General features: G+C 53.9%; 1 protein-coding gene across 2 annotated transcripts in view; it reads right to left on the bottom strand.

Annotated features, from left to right (window-relative positions):
- Positions 1-14,242, bottom strand: part of KLHL21 (kelch like family member 21) — a 76,344-nt gene extending 62,102 nt beyond the window's left edge. The window contains exon 1 of one of the 2 annotated variants that reach the window (XM_040326499.1): positions 14,141-14,242. The gene's annotated coding sequence lies outside the window, so the exon portion shown is untranslated. Of the gene's footprint in view, positions 1-3,508; positions 3,654-14,140 lie in introns of those variants that run through there. The other variant, XM_040326497.1, reaches the window with a different exon arrangement.
- Positions 14,243-20,757: the final 6,515 nt, after the last annotated feature.

Raw genomic sequence — 20,757 nt, 5'->3', positions numbered from 1 at the left:
CAACGATCCTGAAGAAGGGCGGGCACAGATACAAAACTCTTCTGGGTGTCTTAAGAAGAGACACCACATGGCTCCCAACTTTCCTGAAGAAGGGCGGGCACAGGTACAAAACCCTTCTGGGTGTCTTAGGAAGTTGCCATGGCAGAGGGGGAGGGCACATGCACCACATGGCTCCCAATGATCCTGAAGTAGGGTGGGCACAGATACAAATGCCTTGTGGGTGTCTCAGGAAGATGCCATGGCAGAGGGGGAGGGGACAGACACCACGTGGCTCCTAATGATTTTGAAGAAGGGCGGACATAGATACAACACCCGTCTAGGTGTCTCAGGAAGATGCCATGGCAGAGGGGGAGGGGACAGACACCACATGGCAGCCAATGATCTTGAAGAAGAGCGGGCACAGATACAAAAACCTTTTGGGTGTCTCAGGAAGATGCCATGGCAGAGGGGGAGGGGACAGACACCACATGACTCCTGATGATACTGAAGAAGGACGGGCACGGGTACAAAACCCTTCTAGGTGTCTCAGGAAGATGCCATGGCAGAGGGGGAGGGAACAGACACCACATGACTCCTAACTTTCCTGAAGGGCGGGCACAGGTACAAAACCCCTCTAGGTGTCTCAGGAAGATGCCATGGTAGAGGGGGAGGGGACAGACACCCCATAACTTTCCTGAAGGATGGGGGGTGCACAGTTACAAAACTCTTCTGGGTGTCTCAAGAGTATGCAATGGCAGAGGGGTGGGGAAAAGACCCCACGTCACTCCTGACGATCCTGAAAAAGGGTGGGCACAGATACAAAACCCGTCTAGGTGTCTCAGGAAGATGCCATGGCAGAGGGGGAGGGGACAGACACCACATGGCAACCAATGATCTTGAAGAAGAGCGGGCACAGATACAAAAACCTTTATGACCACAGGACTCCTGATGATACTGAAGAAGGACGGGCACGGGTACAAAACCCTTCTAGGTGTCTCAGGAAGATACCATGTCAGAGGGGGAGGGAACAGACACCACATGACTCCTAACTTTCCTGAAGAAGGGTGGACACAGGTACAAAACCCTTCTAGGTGTCTCAGGAAGATGCCATGGCAAAGGAGGAGGGAACAGACTCTACATGGCTCCCAATTATCCTGAAGAAGGGCGGACATAGATACAATACCCGTCTAGCTGTCTCAGGAAGATGCCATGTCAGAGGGGGAGGGAACAGACCCCACATGACTCCTGATGATCCTGAAGAAGGTCGGACACAGGTACAAAACTCTTCTAGGTGTCTCAGGAAGATGCCATGGCAGAGGGGTTGGGGACAGACCCCACATGGCTCCCAATGATCCTAAAGAAGGGCGGGCACGGATACTAGCAGTCTCAGGAAGATGCCATGGCAGAGGTGAAGGGGACAGACACCACATGACTCCTGATGATCCTGAAGAAGGGCGGGTGCGGGTAAAATAACGTTTTGGGTGTCTCAAGAAGATGCCATGGCAGAGGGGAGGGGACAGACCCCACGTGACTCCTGACGATCCTGAAAAAGGGTGGGCACAGATACAAAACCTGTCTAGGTGTCTCAGGAAGATGCCATGTCAGAGGGGGAGGGAACAGACACCACATGACTCCTAACTTTCCTGAAAAAGGGCGGACACAGGTACAAAACCCTTCTAGGTGTCTCAGGAAGATGCCATGGCAAAGGAGGAGGGAACAGACTCTACATGGCTCCCAATGATCCTGAAGAAGGGCGGACATAGACACAATACCCGTCTAGCTGTCTCAGGAAGATGCCATGTCAGAGGGGGAGGGAACAGACCCCACATGACTCCTGATGATCCTGAAGAAGGTCGGACACAGGTACAAAACTCTTCTAGGTGTCTCAGGAAGATGCCATGGCAGAGGGGTTGGGGACAGACCCCACATGGCTCCCAATGATCCTAAAGAAGGGCGGGCACGGATACTAGCAGTCTCAGGAAGATGCCATGGCAGAGGTGAAGGGGACAGACACCACATGACTCCTGATGATCCTGAAGAAGGGCGGACACAGGTACAAAACCCTTCTAGCTGTCTCAGGAAGATGCCATGGCAGAGGGGTTGGGGACAGACCCTACATGGCTCCCAATGATCCTAAAGAAGGGCGGGCACGGATACTAGCTGTCTCAGGAAGATGCCGTGGCAGAGGTGAAGGGGACAGACACCACATGACTCCTGATGATCCTGAAGATGTGCGGGTGCGGGTAAAATAACGTTTTGGGTGTCTCAAGAAGATGCCATGGCAGAGGGGAGGGGACAGACCCCACGTGACTCCTGACGATCCTGAAAAAGGGTGGGCACAGATACAAAACCTGTCTAGGTGTCTCAGGAAGATGCCATGTCAGAGGGGGAGGGAACAGACACCACATGACTCCTAACTTTCCTGAAAAAGGGCGGACACAGGTACAAAACCCTTCTAGGTGTCTCAGGAAGATGCCATGGCAAAGGAGGAGGGAACAGACTCTACATGGCTCCCAATGATCCTGAAGAAGGGCGGACATAGACACAATACCCGTCTAGCTGTCTCAGGAAGATGCCATGGCAGAGGGGTTGGGGACAGACCCCACATGGCTCCCAATGATCCTAAAGAAGGGCGGGCACAGATACTAGCTGTCTCAGGAAGATGCCATGGCAGAGGTGAAGGGGACAGACACCACATGACCCCTGATGATCCTGAAGAAGTGCGGGTATGGGTAAAAGAAAGTTTTGGGTGTCTCAAGAAGATGCCATGGCAGAGGGGGAGGGGACAGACACCCCATGACTCCTGATGATACTGAAGAAGGGGCGGGCACAGGTACAAAACTCTTCTGGGTGTCTCTCTTTGGAGATCAATTAATCTGCATATTGGCTTCAGAAATGGATACAAAATGTATCATCAGTTTCTCCTTCCATAATATTTAGAGATCTAAACAACTCCACCGAAACTAGAGAAAAGTTTTTGTTTAGACCGGAGCTCTGCCACAGCCGGATCACCCCCCCCCCCCCCCCCCGAGGTTGGGACGATCCAAAATGTTTGTTTTGAACTGCTACAATGTATTGTTTACTCTAGGATATTTCTCGAATAAGGCTAATTTGTTTCCATCGGAGACGTGGATCGCAGCCAAATCCACCTGGGGGCTGGTCCGGGAAGACGATCAGAACTGTTTTTCAAAAGCTGCGCAGCCGCTCCGCCTCGAGTCTCAGGTTTCGAAAAGCGACGCATTCCTACGCTACTCTTCTACGCTCAACGCATTCTCAATATAGCCTACGGAGCCCCCCGGGGGTATAGGGGGAGGGGTTGGGTCATAATCTCCCGCCGCGGCTGCACCGTCCTCCGAAATCGCCACCGATGACTAATATAAAGTCCAATGCATGGCAGCAGAGCCGGCGTGCAGGGTGGGCGTCCGGCAAGCCTTGGCATCAGCTCTGGCTGTCCAGGCCCCCCCCCCCCCGCGCCCCAGCCCCCTGCCCAATGTACTGACCATAGACATGCATAGATAGAGCTACTTACATAGGTTGTGCTGCTTCACCTTTTGGATCAGACTATCTGCCAAAGACTTCACATTCCTCCCCCCTGCAAAGAGCTATTTCTGATGCAGCCTGCAAGAGCTGTTAAACTTGGGCCGCTCCATCGCAACCCTGCGCGGAGGGGGAGGGGGGGAGCTGCTGTCGCCCTCCGAAAAACACGACCGATGGACTTCATTTAAAGGACACGACCACCCCGTCCGCCTTGACCTAATAAATCCATAAAGCCGAACTTGGTGATCTAGAAGGATCTGGACGAAGATGTCTGAGTGTAAAATAGGGCCCAGGGGCCAAATGATCCCCCCTGTTAATGGAAGGCGGATGGAACAGTCCGGACTGAATGAATAGCATTGTCCTGGTATGCAGCCTCTGAGCTGTCTGAGCTTCCTCCAAGTCTACTCCTCCATATCTGACAGCAGCCCGAGGGGGAGGAGGGGCCAGTGTCGCGTTTAAAGTGGCCCCAGGGCCTGATCCGGCTATATATGGTTGTATCGAGGGGGGGGGGGGGGGGGGGGATTGGAGGTCTGTGGGCAACCTGAACGCCATTGTTGGGCAGCTCGTGGTTGGCATCTTGCAGCGCTGGGGTCTTTGGTTTGAATACCAGCCAGGACACTGGCCCAGATTCAAGTAGAATTGCGCGATATTTGCGGGGGAGCAGGGCAACGATTTTGCCCTGCGCCCCCGCCAGTATTTTGCGCTGCCCTCAATTTGCCCGGCGTAAGCACGCGCAAGTTAAATGATCCCGCGGGGGGCGGGAATCATTTAAATTAGGCGCGCTCCCGCGCCGAGCGTACAGCGCATGCTCCGTCGGGAAACTTTCCAGACGTGCATTGCGGCAAATGACGTCGCAAGGACGTCATTTACTTCTAAGTGAACGTGAATGGCGTCCAGCGCCATTCACGTTTCACTTACGCAAACGCCGTGAAATTCAAATTTCACGGCGCGGGAAGGCCGGCTATACTTTAGCCTTGGCTGCCCCTACTATTAGAAGGGGCAGCCTTGCGCTAAAAGTAGCCGCACGGAAACTCCGTACCTGGCTTGCGCGGGGCCCCGCGCAAGCTTGTGAATCTGTGGTAGTATGCAATTTGCATACTACACGCTGATACACAATGGGAGCGCCCCCTAGCGGCCCCCGCAAGAATGCAGCCTAAAATCTGCGCGGCATAAGAGCCTTATGCCGCGCAGATTTTAGCCTGCAGTCGGTGTAACGAGGTTCCTGAATCAGGAGCACTCGTTACACCGGAGCAAGTAAGCACTTGCGCTGCGTAACCTATGGTTGAGCGGGCACAAGTGCTTCTTGAATCTGGGCCACTATCTGCATGGAGTTTGCGGTGCGACTTGTTCTCACGTGGTTTTCACCGGTCGCGTGACATTGCGTCAAAAGTCGCATTGTGACTTTGGGGTTGCAATAGTGGAAACAGAGCCTTCAAGCGTCTTTTTTTTTTTTTGTTAAAAGTTCACCGAAACACGTCTTCGCATTTGAAATAAATGTGAAAACGCATCAAAAGTACGTCAAAAACATATATATATATTTAAAAAAAATGCACTCTTTGGGCTAGATTCAGGTACCTTTTGCGCTTTTTTTTACGAAGGCACTCCGCAAATTTTCTGCGCTACCCGCGATTCATGGAGCAGTAGCTACGCAAATTGCGTGTGTGCTCCGGCAAAATGCCCCGCGTAAGCGCGCGCAATTTAAATTAATCATTTAAATTAGGCGCGTTCCCGCGCCGAGCGTAGAGCGCATGCTCCGTCTGGAAACTTTTACCGACATGCATTGCGGTAAATGACGTCGCAAGGACGTCATTTGCTTCAAAGTGAACGTGAATGGCGTCCAGCGCCGTTCACGATTCACTTACGCAAACAACGTAAATTTTAAATTTAGCGACGCGGGAACGACGGGTATACGTAACATTGGCTGCCCCTGCTAATAGCAGGGGCAGCCTTACGCGAAAACCGCCGTACGCAAACGACGTAAACTGCGTACGCAGGGCTCGCGTAACGCTGTGAATCGGCGTTAGTATGCAATTTGCATACTATACGCAGAGCACAACGGGAACGCCACCTAGCGGCCATCGCAAGAATGCAGCCTAAGATATGCGGGCATAAGAGCCTTATGCCACGCATATCTTAGGCTGCAGTCGGCGTAACGAGGTTCCTGAATCAGGAGCATTCGTTACGCCGGCGCAAGTAAGCAATTGCGCTGCGTAACTATAGTTACGCAGGCGCAATTGCTCTCTGAATCCGGGCCTTTGAGTCACATGTCCATGTTTTACAGATGCATGCTGGGAGTAAGAAAACGCAACCGGAAACGCATCAAAAAAATGCATATGCATTTTTAATGCGTTTTTTTTTTCTCTCTCAAAGGAGTGACGTGAAAGGGCCCAACGCCTGCGTTTAATTAGCGATCAATCATTAGGAATAATCAGATATGCGGGTGAGGGAAGGTTGGCCATGCGGTGATATTAGGTCAATGATGACAGCTGCTGCAGTTCGCACCCAGCGTGCAGCATGTAGACTCGTGCTGGCGCCCCCATGCCCCCCCCCCCCCCGGCCATCCGCCTATATATATCCCTATATAATGATCAATGATTGGGAATAATTAGTAACGAGGAGGAGTGAAGGTCGGCTATGTGGTCGAAGTTGGTCATTGATGTCACCGGCTTCCCCGTCCCTTTTGTTGCGTGTGGCTGCGGGGAATTCTGCGGTTGTAGCTGATCGGGATGGCGGCCCGCCGTCATGTTACATGACCGCGGGTTTGGAACGAACGCCATTCAACTCGCAATTCCGCTCTTCCCTAACCGGACGGCGCAGTCATCGTTCCGTAGATTATATACAGTACCTTGGAAAAGTATTCATACCCAGGGCCGCCGATTGAAATCATGGGGCCCCATACAGCCTACCTGACGGGGCCCCCTTCAGCTCCACCCCTGGTCCCTCCTTCAGCCCCACCCCTGGCCCCTCCCCAGACCCCGCCTTGAAACAAAGTGCAGGTTTGTCTACAAGTTATATTTATTTTTTTCACCCATGCCGCAATGTGCTGCAGACAGTGCCACCCATGATGCTAATGCCAAAACGCATGTGCTGCCTGCAGAGACAGTGCCACCCATGCCACCAATGGCATACCATTGGTGGCATGGGTGGCACTGTCTCCAGCACATTACGGCATTGGCGGCTAAGGTGGCACTGTCTGCAGCACATTACGGCATTGGCGGCACTGTCTGCAGCACATTACGGCATTGGCGGCACGGGTGGCACTGTCTGCAGCACATTACGGCATTGGCGGCACGGGTGGCACTGTCTGCAGCACATTACGGCATTGGCAGCACGGGTGGCACTGTCTGCAGCACATTACGGCATTGGCGGCTACGGTGGCACTGTCTGCAGCACATTGCGGCATTGGAAGCACGGCTGGCACTGTCTGCAGCACATTACGGTATTGGCAGCACTGTTTGCAGCACATTACAGCAATGGCGGCTAAGGTGGCCCTGTCTGCAGCACATTACGGCATTGGCGGCACGGGTGGCACTGTCTGCAGCACATTACGGCATTGGCGGCTACGATGGCACTGTCTGCAGCACATTAGGGCATTGGTAGCACAGGTGGCACTGTCTGCAGCACATTATGACATTGGCGGCACGGGTGACACTGTCTGCAGCACATTACGGCATTGGCGGCTACGGTGGCACTGTCTGCAGCACATTGCGGCATTGGAAGCACGGCTGGCACTGTCTGCAGCACATTACGGTATTGGCAGCACTGTTTGCAGCACATTACAGCATTGGCAGCACAGGTGGCACTGTCTGCAGCACATTACGGCATTGGCGGCACGGGTGGCACTGTCTGCAGCACATTACGCCATTGGCGGCTACGGTGGCACTGTCTGCAGCACATTACGGCATTGGCGGAACAGGTGGCACTGTCTGCAGCACATTACGGCATTGGCGGCACGGGTGACACTGTCTGCAGCACATTACGGCATTGGCAACACGGGTGGCACTGTCTGCAGCACATTACGGCATTGGCAGCACAGGTGGCACTGTCTGCAGCACATTACGGCATTGGCGGCACGGGTGGCACTGTCTGCAGCACATTACGCCATTGGCGGCTACGGTGGCACTGTCTGCAGCACATTACGGCATTGGCGGAACAGGTGGCACTGTCTGCAGCACATTACGGCATTGGCGGCACGGGTGACACTGTCTGCAGCACATTACGGCATTGGCAACACGGGTGGCACTGTCTGCAGCACATTACGGCATTGGCAGCACAGGTGGCACTGTCTGCAGCACATTACGGCATTGGCGGCACAGGTGGCAATGTCTGCAGCACATTACGGCATTGGTGGCTACGATGGCACTGTCTGCAGCACATTACGGCATTGGTAGCACAGGTGGCAATGTCTGCAGCACATTACGACATTGGCGGCACTGGTGACACTGTCTGCAGCACATTACGGCATTGGCGGCTACGGTGGCACTGTCTGCAGCACATTGCGGCATTGGAAGCACAGGTGGCACTGTCTGCAGCACATTACGGCATTGGCAGCACTGTTTGCAGCACATTACGGCATTGGCGGCTACGGTGGCACTGTCTGCAGCACATTACGGCATTGGCAGCACTGTTTGCAGCACATTACGGCATTGGCGGCTACGGTGGCACTGTCTGCAGCACATTACGGCATTGGCAGCACGGGTGGCACTGTCTGCAGCACATTACAGCATTGGCGGCACAGGTGGCTCTGTCTGCAGCACATTACGGCATTGGCGGCACGGGTGGCACTGTCTGCAGCACATTACGGCATTGACGGCTACGGTGGCACTGTCTGCAGCACATTGCGGCACGGGTGGCACTGTGGGCAGTAACGCATGTGCTACCTGCAGACAGTGCCACCCATGCCGCCAAAGCCATACTGCGCTGCAGACAGTGCCCCCCCATGGCCCTAATGCCATAATGCATATGCTACCTGCTGTCAGTGCCACCCGTGCAATATTGTGCTGCAGACAGTGCCACCCATGCCGCCAATGGCATAATGCCATTAGCGGCATTGGGTGGCACTGTTTCTGCAGGCAGCACATGCGTTTTGGCATTAGGGTCATGGGTGGCACTGTCTCTGCAGCACATTACGGCATTGGCGGCACTGTCTCTGCAGGGAGCACATGCGTTTTGCGGGTATGAGAGGGAAATGCTTGCCAGTCGGACGGACGATGTTCGGCTGGAGAATTTTTTATCTGTTCAGGTTGGCCGGGCCCGTTGTACTGGCCAATCAGTGGCCCTGTTCACACTCCTTTTCTCATGTTACAACCAAATAAACGTAAATGTATTTTATTGGGATCTTATGTGATAGAACAACACAAAGTGACACATCATTGTGACGTGGAAGGAAAATTATAAATGTTTTTTAGAAATAAATATGAGAAGTCTGGCGGGGGGGGGGGGGGCCTTTACTCTGATACCCCAAACTAAAATGTAGTGGAGCCAATTGCCTTCAGAAGTCACCCAATTAGTAAATAGAGCCCACCTGTGTGTCATTTCATCTCATTGGCCCAGATTCAAGAAGCAATTGCGTCTGCGTAACCATAGTTACACAGCGCAATTGCTTACTTGCGCCGGCGTAACGACTTCTCCTGATTCAGAGAGCTTGTTATGCCGACTGCAGCCTAAGATATGCGCGGCATAAGGCTCTTATGCGGTCGTATCGTAGGCTGCATTCTTGCGATGGCCGCTAGGTGGCGTTCCCGTTGTGGTCAGCGTATAGTATGCAAATTTCATACTAACGCCGATTCACAACCCTACGCGAGCCCTGCGTACGCAGTTTACGTCGTTTGCGTACGTCGGGTTTCGCGTAAGGCTGCACATGCTAAAAGCAGGGGCAGCCAATGTTACGTATACCCGTCGTTCCCGCGTCGCGAAATTAGAAATTTACGTAGTTTGCGTAAGTGAATCGTGAACGGCGCTGGACGCCATTCACGTTCACTTTGAAGCAAATGACGTCCTGGCTACGTCATTTACCGCAATGCATGTCGGGAAAGTTTCCCGACGGAGCATGCTCTCTACGCTCGGCGCGGGAACGCGCCTAATTTAAATGATTCCCGCCCCCTACGGGATCATTTACATTAGGCGCCCTTACGCAGGGCATTTTTGAGGAGGGCCCACGAAAATTACGTGGCTACTGCTTCATGAATGAAGCGTAGCGCAAATAATTTGCGTAGACGCAGGGTAAAAAGGATACACTGCGCCTCCGTAAGGAGCGCGCAGCTGTACCTGAATCTACCCCAGTATAAATACAGCTGTTCTGTGAAGCCCTCGGAGGTTTGTTAGAGAACCTTAGTGAACAAACAGCATCACAAAGGCCAAGGAACACAGCAGACAGGTCAGGGATAAAGTCGTGGAGAAGTTCCACATGCACATTGCGCAGGAGTGACGTCGTCGCGGCTCCGGCCACTCACAGCACCGGAGCCGCGGACCTGGAAGAAACGCGAACCCGGTGACCGGGCGAGCTGCGGGAGCTTCGCTCTAAGGTAAGTATTTCATAATGTGCTAGTATGTGATGCGGTTTACTACTGCTTTAACTATGGAAAGGCAGAGATCCGTGTTCCTGATGTTCTCTGATGTATGAAGGGGCTCTGATGTAAGAGAAGACTCTGATTGTGACTCTGATGTAAGGGCAATTCTGATGGGGACCCTGGTGTAATGGGGGACTCTAATTGGGATTAAGATGTAAGGGGGCACTGTGATGTAAGTGGAGGGTCTGGTGGGGACCCTGAAATAAGAAGAGACACTCTAATGGGGACCCTGATGTAAGGGGGGACTCTGATGGGGACCCCGATGTAAGGGGAGACTCTGATGGGGACCCCGATGTAAAGAGGGACTCTGATGGGGAACCCTCATTCAAGGAGGGACTCTGATGGGGACCCTCATTCAAGGAGGGACTCTGATGGGGACCCTCATTCAAGGAGGGACTCTGATGGGGACCCTCATTCAAGGAGGGACTCTGATGGGGACCCTGATGTTAGAAAGGAATCTGATGGGGGTCCCTGATGTAAGGAGGGACTCTGATGGGGACCCTGATGTAAGGAGGCACTCTGATGGGGCCCCTCATGTAAGAGAAGGCTCTGATGTAAGGGCAAGTCTGATGGGGACCCTGATGTAAGGAGGGACTCTGATGGGGACCCTGATGTAAGGGGGAAGTCTGATAGGAACCCTGAAGTAAGAAGAGAAACTCTAAAGGGGACCCTGATTTAAGAAAGGAATCCGATGGGGTCCCTGATGTAAGGGGGGACTCTGATGGGGACCCTCATTCAAGGAGGGACTCTGATGGGGACCCTCATTCAAGGAGGGACTCTTATGGGGCCCCTGATGTAAGGAGGGACTCTGATGGGGACCCTGATGTAAGGAGGGACTCTGATGGGGACCCTGATGTAAGGAGGGACTCTGATGGGGACCCTCATTCAAGGAGGGACTCTGATGGGGACCCTCATTCAAGGAGGGACTCTGATGGGGACCCTCATTCAAGGAGGGACTCTGATGGGGACCCTCATTCAAGGAGGGACTCTGATGGGGACCCTCATTCAAGGAGGGACTCTGATGGGGACCCTCATTCAAGGAGGGACTCTGATAGGGACCCTGATGTAAGGAGGGACTCTGGTGGGGACCCTGATGTAAGGAAGGACTCTGGTGGGGACCCTGAAGTAAGAAGAGAAACTCTAATGGGGACCCTGATGTTAGAAATGAATCTGATGGGGGTCCCTGATGTAAGGAGGGACTCTGATGTAAGAGAAGACTCTGATGTAAGGGCAAGTCTGATGGGGACCCTGATGTAAGGGTGGACTCTAATTGGGATTAAGATGTAAGGGGAAAGTCTGGTGGGGAACTCTAAAGGGGGCCATGATGTAAGAGGAGACTCTGATGGGGACCCTGATGTAAGGAGGGACTCTGATGGGGCCCCTGATGTAAGAGGAGACTCTGATGGGGACCCTAATGTAAGAAAGAAATCTGATGGGGCCCCTGATGTAAGGAGGGACTCTGATGGGGCCCCTGATGTAAGGAGGGACTCTGATGGGGACCCTGATGTAAGGAGGGATGCTGATGGGGACCCTGATGTAAGGAGGGACTCTGATGGGGACCCTGATGTAAGGAGGGACTCTGATGGGGACCCTGATGTAAGGAGGGACCCTGATGGAGACCCTGATGTAAGGAGGGACGCTGATGGGGCCCCTGATGTAAGGAGGGACTCTGATGGGGACCCTGATGTAAGGAGGGACTCTAATGGGGACCCTGATGTTAGAAAGGAATCTGATGGGGGTCCCTGATGTAAGGAGGGACTCTGATGTAAGAGAAGACTCTGATGTAAGGGCAAGTCTGATGGGGACCCTTATGTAAGGGTGGACTCTAATTGGGATTAAGATGTAAGGGGAAAGTCTGGTGGGGAACTCTAAAGGGGGCCCTGATGTAAGAGGAGACTCTGATGGGGACCCTGGTGTAAGAGGAGACTCTGATGGGGACCCTGATGTAAGGGGGGACTCTGAAGGGGGCCCCCGATGTAAGAGGAGACTCTGATGGGGACCCTAATGTAAGGGGGGACTCTGAAGGGGGCCCTGGTGTAAGAGGAGACTCTGATGGGGACCATGATGTAAGGGGGAAGTCTAATAGGAACCCTGAAGTAAGAAGAGAAACTCTAAAGGGGACCCTGATTTAGGAAAGGAATCTGATGGGGACCCTGATGTAAGGAGGGACTCTGATGGGGCCCCTGATGTAAGAGGAGACTCTGATGGGGACCCTAATGTAAGAAAGAAATCTGATGGGGCCCCTGATGTAAGGAGGGACTCTGATGGGGCCCCTGATGTAAGGAGGGACTCTGATGGGGACCCTGATGTAAGGAGGGATGCTGATGGGGACCCTGATGTAAGGAGGGACTCTGATGGGGACCCTGATGTAAGGAGGGACTCTGATGGAGACCCTGATGTAAGGAGGGACGCTGATGGGGCCCCTGATGTAAGGAGGGACTCTGATGGGGACCCTGATGTAAGGAGGGACTCTGATGGGGACCCTGATGTAAGGAGGGACTCTGATGGGGACCCTGATGTAAGGAGGGACTCTGATGGGGACCCTGATGTAAGGAGGGACTCTGATGGGGACCCTGATGTAAGGAGGGACTCTGATGGGGACCCTGATGTAAGGAGGGACTCTAATGGGGACCCTGATGTAAGGGGGAAGTCTGAAAGGAACCCTGAAGTAAGAAGAGAAACTCTAAAGGGGACCCCGATTTAAGAAAGGAATCCGATGGGGTCCCTGATGTAAGGAGGGACTCTGATGGGGACCCTGATGTAAGGAGGGACTCTGATGTAAGGAGGCACACATCAGAGTCCTGTTTAGCAGAAACACAGGATCTCCATCTCCCCTTGTCACAGAACAGCCATCTGCCTTGTTTACATAGGCAGATCGCCGTTCTGCCTCTCACGGGAATGATCGGCGGATCTCGGCGGCCCCCGTTGATTGACTCCTACTGTGTCCAATCACAGCGCTCACTGTGGTCCCCGACAGCGCTCCACATACCTGTACGAAGAGCCGCCGCCCCGCCGCAGTATATGTGCGCGGGACGGGCGGCGAGCGGTAAAAAGGGCGATCCCGCCTCTGTATCTTTATTGTACAGGAAGGGGGCGGAGCTGACAACCTAAAACCCAATTCCAGACCAAGTTTCTTTCTTGGAATATTAGAAGCCCGACGAATCACAAGATATTGGCCCAGATTCAAGAAGCACTTGCCCCCGCGCAACCATAGGTTACGCAGCGCAAGTACTTACTTGCTCCGGCGTAACGAGTGCTCCTGATTCAGGAACCTCGTTACACCGACTGCAGGCTAAAATCTGCGCGGCATAAGACTCTTATGCCTCGCAGATTTTAGGCTGCATTCTTGCTGGGGCCGCTAGGGGGCGCTCCCATTGTGTATCAGCGTGTAGTATGCAAATTGCATACTACCACAGATTCACAAGCTTGCGCGGGCCCCGCGCAAGCCAGGTACGGAGTTTCCGTACGGCTACTTTTAGCTTCTAATAGCAGGGGCAGCCAATGCTAAAGTATAGCCGGCCTTCCCGCGCCGTCGTTTGCGTAAGTGAAACATGAATGGCGCTGAACGCCATTCACGTTCACTTAGAAGCAAATGACGTCCTTGCGACGTCATTTGCCGCAATGCACGTCGGGAAAGTTTCCCGACGGAGCATGCGCTGTACGCTCGGCGCGGGAGCGCGCCTAATTTAAATGATTCCCGCCCCCGGTGGGAACATTTAACTTGCGCGCGCTTACGCCGGTCAAATTTGCCGGCTCGCCCTCGCAATTCACGGAGCTACTGCTCCGTGAATCGAAGGCAGCGCAAAATATTTGTCGTTGCCCTGCTCCCCCGCAAATATTGTGCAATTCTACTTGATTCTGGGCCACTATCTTTTTTTTTCACTGATCGTCACTTTTTTGTGTTCCTCGTTTTTCCATTCAGCGTTGCTGATCTCCCGCGGCATCTTTGCAGCCGCTTCCTGCGCTCCGCATACACGGGCGTGTTTCCTGACCGTGACAACAGAAAGAAATGTTTTGGCTTTTCAGTATAAAACGTTTATTGTGTTGCGGCTCACCAATTCCCAGATGTGACGGCTGCATTCCTTTTCTTTTTGGCTTTTTTTTCTTCCATTTTCATCCGGTGATCCGGCGGGCAAGTCTGTTGTTTTTTTTTTCTCAAAAGAACAAGATCTCCTGCAAATGTATAAGGTACAGAGATGAGACAAACCATTTACCACTGACAGGGGTGCTCACAGTGATCAGCATTTATTTGTGTAAAACCTTAATTGCAAAAGGAAAAATAAAAAACTCTGTTACTGTAACTGATTATAAAGTGTGAGCCGGAGTTTGCCCCTGAGGTTGTTAGTGTATCAAAATCTGCTAGTCCATCTAACGCCCCCCCCCCCCCCGACTGACAATGCTGCTGTCTGCTGTGCCCCATGCGCTCCTTCCTCCAGAGTGGCCGGCGCTCTAATACAGGAGGCGTGTTACTGGCCAGATCACCAGGAGCAAACAGAGAGTACAAGAGACGGGACCCTGACGTAAGGGGGGACTCTGATGGGGACTCTGACGTAAGGGATGACTCTAATGGGGGCCCTGACGTAAGGGGGGACTCTGATGGGGGCCCTGACGTAAGGGGGGACTCTGATGGGGGCCCTGACTTAAGGGGGGACTCTGATGGGGGCCCTGACTTAAGGGGGGACTCTGATGGGGGCCCTGACTTAAGGGGGGACTCTGATGGGGGCCCTGACTTAAGGGGGGACTCTGACGGGGGCCCTGACTTAAGGGGGGACTCTGACGGGGGCCCTGACTTAAGGGGGGACTCTGACGGGGGCCCTGACTTAAGGGGGGACTCTGATGGGGGCCCTGACTTAAGGGGGGACTCTGATGGGGGCCCTGACTTAAGGGGGGACTCTGATGGGGGCCCTGACTTAAGGGGGGACTCTGATGGGGGCCCTGACTTAAGGGGGGACTCTGACGGGGGCCCTGACTTAAGGGGGGACTCTGACGGGGGCCCTGACTTAAGGGGGGACTCTGACGGGGGCCCTGACTTAAGGGGGGACTCTGATGGGGGCCCTGACTTAAGGGGGGACTCTGATGGGGGCCCTGACTTAAGGGGGGACTCTGATGGGGACCCTGACGTAGGGGAGGACTCTGATGGGGACCCTGACATAGGGGATGACTCTGATGGGGACCATGACGTAAGGGAGGACTCTGATGGGAACCCTGACATAGGGGAGGACTCTGATGGGGACCCTGACGTAGAGGAGGACTCTGATGGGGACCATGACGTAAGGGAGGACTCTGATGGGAACCCTGACATAGGGGAGGACTCTGATGGGTACCCTGATGTAGAGGAGGACTCTGATGGGGACCCTGACGTAAGGGAGGAATCTGATGGGGACCCGGATGCAAGAAAGGAATCTGATGGGGACCCGGATGTAAGGGAGGACTCTGGTTTGGACCCTGATGTAAGGGAGGACTCTGGTTTGGACCCTGATGTAAGGGAGGACTCTGGTTTGGACCCTGATGTAAGGGAGGACTCTGGTTTGGACCCGGATGTAAGGGAGGACTCTGGTTTGGACCCGGATGTAAGGGAGGACTCTGGTTTGGACCCGGATGTAAGGGAGGACTCTGGTTTGGACCCGGATGTAAGGGAGGACTCTGGTTTGGACCCGGATGTAAGGGAGGACTCTGGTTTGGACCCGGATGTAAGGGAGGACTCTGGTTTGGACCCGGATGTAAGGGGGGACTCTGGTTTGAACCTGGATGTAAGGGGGCACTCTGGTTTGGACCCGGATGTAAGGGGGCACTCTGGTTTGGACCCGGATGTAAGGGGGGACTCTGATGGAAGTCGGAGTTTGATGGGGTTTCTGATGTAAAGGGGGGGGACTCTTAGGGGGGGGGGGAGACTGCTGCTGTACGGAATGGGCATTCAGGTGCGATGCTCTGGGGTTGGAGTTTGGACCCCCCTGACCCCCCAATTTGGGCCCCTGGGTTTTCCCTTGCATTGATCAATGCTGACCCACACAGCTCACACCGAGGGCCCCGATCGCGCCGGGGGGCCGCACAGTTGCTGGTGTTCAGGTCTTGGTGTCGTTTCTTTTTTTTCTTTTTCACTGAACTTTATGAAAATCGTCACTCGTGACATTCCAGTAGTTCTGTCCCCTGCGGTGGTGTTGCGACGGTTTGCGTCACGGCGGGGTCGCTGCTCTGCGGACAGACGCCATTAGGGTGTCACTTTGCGTTGCGGTGCTGGAATAGCCGCCTGCAGATAATGTGAGCAGGACCTGAGGTCTACTTCACATCGGGGGGGTAAAACCCCCCGTGGCTGGGCCGTGCTTTTACTGTCCTCCAACCGCTACGCCCTTTTGTTGCAGAGAACGGGGGGGGGGGTTATACATGCCACATCAGGAATTTTACCCCCCCCTCCTCATTGCACAAGTGAATGGGGCCGCTCCTCAATCACGTACAATGCGAGCGTTTTGCGGAACGCGGGGTTCAAATCAGGCGCGGTGTCACCTCCTCGCCGCCGTCACACACTCTGCGAAGAGCGAGCCGCACGCGGGGGGTTGTGCGAGTCCCCATTCAGACCCAGCGTGCGATTTTGTGCGCATTTTCACGCGGCAATAGGCCGCCATACATGTGACAATGTCGCGCGTATCGTTTTTTTTTTATGTTGAGCTTTCCTTTTTTTTTTTTTATTTGAATTGCGTGTTTTGATGCGTTTGTCGCGCGTTTTGGCGTCCAGAAAGAAAACCTGCGCGCTGCGTTCAGGGGGCGCAATTAATAAATAAAGGCGCGTGTTTCACCCCCCCCCCCCCCCCCGGGTGTGAATGGGGCCCCTCAGTTGTACTTATCCTTCAAGGGACAGTCCTCCTCCAAAAGTTTCCAAAGCAAAAGCTCCTGACCCTCTCCCCTCCCCCACCAAAGCTGGGCTTCCCTCACATGGCAACCAGGGCTGACCCTGAGAAGGGGTGGAGTCAAATCCGACTGTCTAGCCACGCCCACCCTCCTCACATGACTCCTGCCTTGAGGTTTGGACTTATAACTGACTGTTTAACCACGCCCATCCTCCCCCCACGTGACTCCTGCCTCTAGGAGAGCCTCTCAACTATCTACCTGGCCACGCCCACCCTGTCCCTACGTCACTCCTACCTCTAGGAGGCCTCACAACTATCAACCTGGCCACCCCCACGTGACTCCTGCCTCTAGGAGAGCCTCTCAACTATATACCTGGCCACGCCCACCCTCCCCCTACGTCACTCCTACCTCTAAGAGAGCCTCACTACTATCTACCTGGCCACGCCCACCCTCCCCCACGTGACTCCTGCATCTAGGAGAGACTCTCTACTACCTGGCCACGCCCACCCTGCCCCTACGTCACTCATACATATAGGAGAGCCTCTCAACTATCTACATGGCCACGCCCACCATCCCTGTACGTCACTCCTACCTCTAAGAGAGCCTCACTACTATCTACCTGGCCACGCCCACCCTTCCCCTACGCCACTCCTACCTCTAGGAAAGCCTCGCAGCTATCTACCTGGCCACGCCCCCCCTCAACGTCACTCATGCCCTGAGGGGGAACTTATGACTGACGTCCCGTCACGGCCATCTTGGTACACCCCCCCCCCCCCCCCGCACTCAGCCTCAGTCTGAAGTCGCCAGGCGGACATCTTTTTACACCCACCGAAGTCAAGGGGGTAGATTCAGATAGATTAGCGGATCTTTAGATCCGCGTAATCTATCTGATTTACGATCCGCCGGCGCAATTTTGCGAGGCTAGTGCAGCATTCAGAAAGCACTTGCCTCAAAACTTGCGCCGGCGGATCGTAAATCCCCCGGCGGAATTCAAATTCTGCGGCTAGGGGGAGTGTAGTATTTAAATCAGGCGCGTCCAGGCGCCGATTTAAATGCGCATGTGCCGTCCGCGAATTTTCCCGGCGTGCATTGCTCCCAATGACGTCGCTAGGACGTCATTGGTTTCGGCGTGAGCGTAACTTGCGTCGGGCCGAATTCTGAATCGACGTAAAAATTCAAAACTCGGCGCGGGAACGACGGCCATACTTAACATAGGATACCCCTCACATAGCAGGGGTAAGTATGTGCCGGAAAAAGACGAACGCAAGTGACGTAAAAAAAAAAGCGACGGGCGGGCGTTCGTTTCTGAATCGGCGGAAATCGGGATTTGCATATTCGTCGCGTAAAAAAACGAAGCGCCACCTAGCGGCCGGCGGGAGATTGCAGCCTTAGATCCGACGGTGTAAGTCACTTACACCTGTCGGATCTTAGGGGGATCTATGCGCAACCTGATTCTTATGAATCAGTCGCAAAGATCCGACCGTCGGATCTCAGAGATACGACGGCGTATCTCTTTCTGTAGTAGTTACGGTACAGTAGTTCTGTAGTAGTCACGTAGTAGTTACGGCGGCGTATCAGTAGATACGCCGTCGTAACTCTGAATCTACGCCGTCGTAAATTTAAGCGTATTCTGGAAACCAGATACGCTTAAATTAGGCTAAGATACGAGCGGCGTAAGTCTCCTACGCCGTTGTATCTTAGGGTGCAATACTGCCGCTGGCCGCTAGGGGCACTTCTGTTGTTTCGGCGTAGAATATGCAAATGACCTAGATACGCCGATTCACGAACGTACGTACGCCTGGCGCAATTTATTTACGTTGTTTACGTATGGCTTTTTCTGCGTTACGTTGCTCCTGCTATTAGGTGGCGCAGCCAATGTTAAGTATGGACGTCGTTCCCGCTTCGAAATTTGAATTTTTTACGTCGTCTGCGTAAGGCGTTCGCGAATAGGGCTGGACGTCATTTACGGTCACGTCGAAAGCAATGACGATTTGCGTCGGAATCTCGAGCATGCGCACTGGGATTCTTTCACGAACGGCGCATGCACCGTTTGTAAAAAACGTAAAATACGTGGGGTCAACCTTAATTTAAATAAAACACGCCCCCCTCATCATCATTTGAATGACGCGCGCTTACGCCGGCCCCATTGACGCTACGCCGCCGTAAGTTAGGAGGCAGGTGCTTTGTGAATACTGCACTTGCCTCTCAAACTTACGGCGGCGCAGCGTAAATATGATACGCTGCGCCGCCGTAAGAATGGGCGCAGCTTTCTGAATCTAGCCCAAGGGCTCTAAAAACTCCAGAAACCCTTCCGCCGAAGAGCCTAACACACCCCCGATAGACCGTGCCTGACAGAAAAAAATTATGCCTTTTTTTTTTTTTGTTACCAAATCACATTTTGTGAAAAATGTATGTTATTGTTTTCGGAGAGTTATATGGCAACTCACTGTAGCGAATGGAGAAAGAAAAAAAAAAAAAGTTTTGACGGCAGAAAAAAAAAAAGAAAATGTCAGCGTGCGCGCGCGCTGTCAATAAAGTTAGTTGAAGGGTAACAAAAAAAAATAAAAAAAACACAAGAGGCGCATCTTCCCGCCCGCTGACTACAAGTCCCGGCATCCTCCGGGCGTTTTCCTCCAGAGGCTGACCAATCCCGCCGAGGAGGAGAGATTAACAAAAGCGAATTGTCAGTGACGTCACAAGAGACGGGGAGGAGGGTGAGAGAGGGGAACCGGGGAGGAGAGCCGGGCGAGGTGGCTGGAGTAGGAGGACGACGACGACATGGACTGAGAGAGAAGCGGCTGATTGAAGAGGTTCCTCACCTGACAACGCCTGGGACTGAACCCTCAAAACTCAAAGAGGGGGTCACCTGACTGGAACACCCCTGAGAGGACATCCCATCCCCCCACTGCACCTCAAAACTCCTGGAGGCGTCACCCAAAAGACCATCCACGGCACCAGACCCCCAGAAGATCTACTGGGCACCCCCTTCCCCCACTCCTTTAAAGAAGACTGAACCCCAAAACTCGAGGAGAGGTTCACCCTAAGGTCTATCCGTCTTCACCGGATCACCACTGCTCCTGGATCACCCCCTCCCCCCCCCTTCCAGGATCCAACAGCACTGCTGGGCTCCACCTCTGGACCTCCTCCTAAGAAGACTGAACCCCAAAACTCGGAGAGGGTCACCCCAAGGTTTACCCACCTTCACCAGACCACCACTGGTCCTGGATCACCCCTCCCCCTTCCAGGGTCCAACAACACTGCTGGGCTCCACCTCCTGGACCTCCTTCATAGAAGACTGAACCCCAAAACTAGAGGAGAGGTTCACCCTAAGGTCTATCTGCCTTCACCGGACCACCACTGGTCCTGGATCACCTCCCCGCCCCCCACAACTGATCAACCTACCTTCTAGGAGTCAGCCATCTCCACCCTTTCCTCTCTGGACCTCCATCAAAGAAGACTGCACCCCAAAACTTGAAGACATCTCCCCCCCCCCCCGAAGCTCATCCACCATCTTTGGATCACTGCCGGTACTGGATCCCCTCCCTTCCAGGATCCAACCACACTCTTGAGCTGCCCCCTCCCCTCTCTGGACCGCCTTCAAAAGAGGACTGAACCCCAAAACCAACGAGAGGTGACCTCAAAACCCTGTCCAGCTTCGTTGGGTCACCACTGGTCCTGAATCGCCTCCACCCCCCAAGGGGATCTTCGCCTCACCCTCCCTTTAGGATCCAGCAGATCTCCTGGACTACCCTGTCTCCCCCCCCTCTAGACCTTCCACAAGGACTGCACCCCCAGAACTGAAGAAGGGGGTCACACTAGAGCTCATCTG

This window comes from Rana temporaria, chromosome 10 (assembly GCF_905171775.1).
Source record: "Rana temporaria chromosome 10, aRanTem1.1, whole genome shotgun sequence".
Classification (NCBI taxonomy): domain Eukaryota; kingdom Metazoa; phylum Chordata; class Amphibia; order Anura; family Ranidae; genus Rana; species Rana temporaria.
This window is presented reverse-complemented; position numbering and strand designations above follow the sequence as displayed.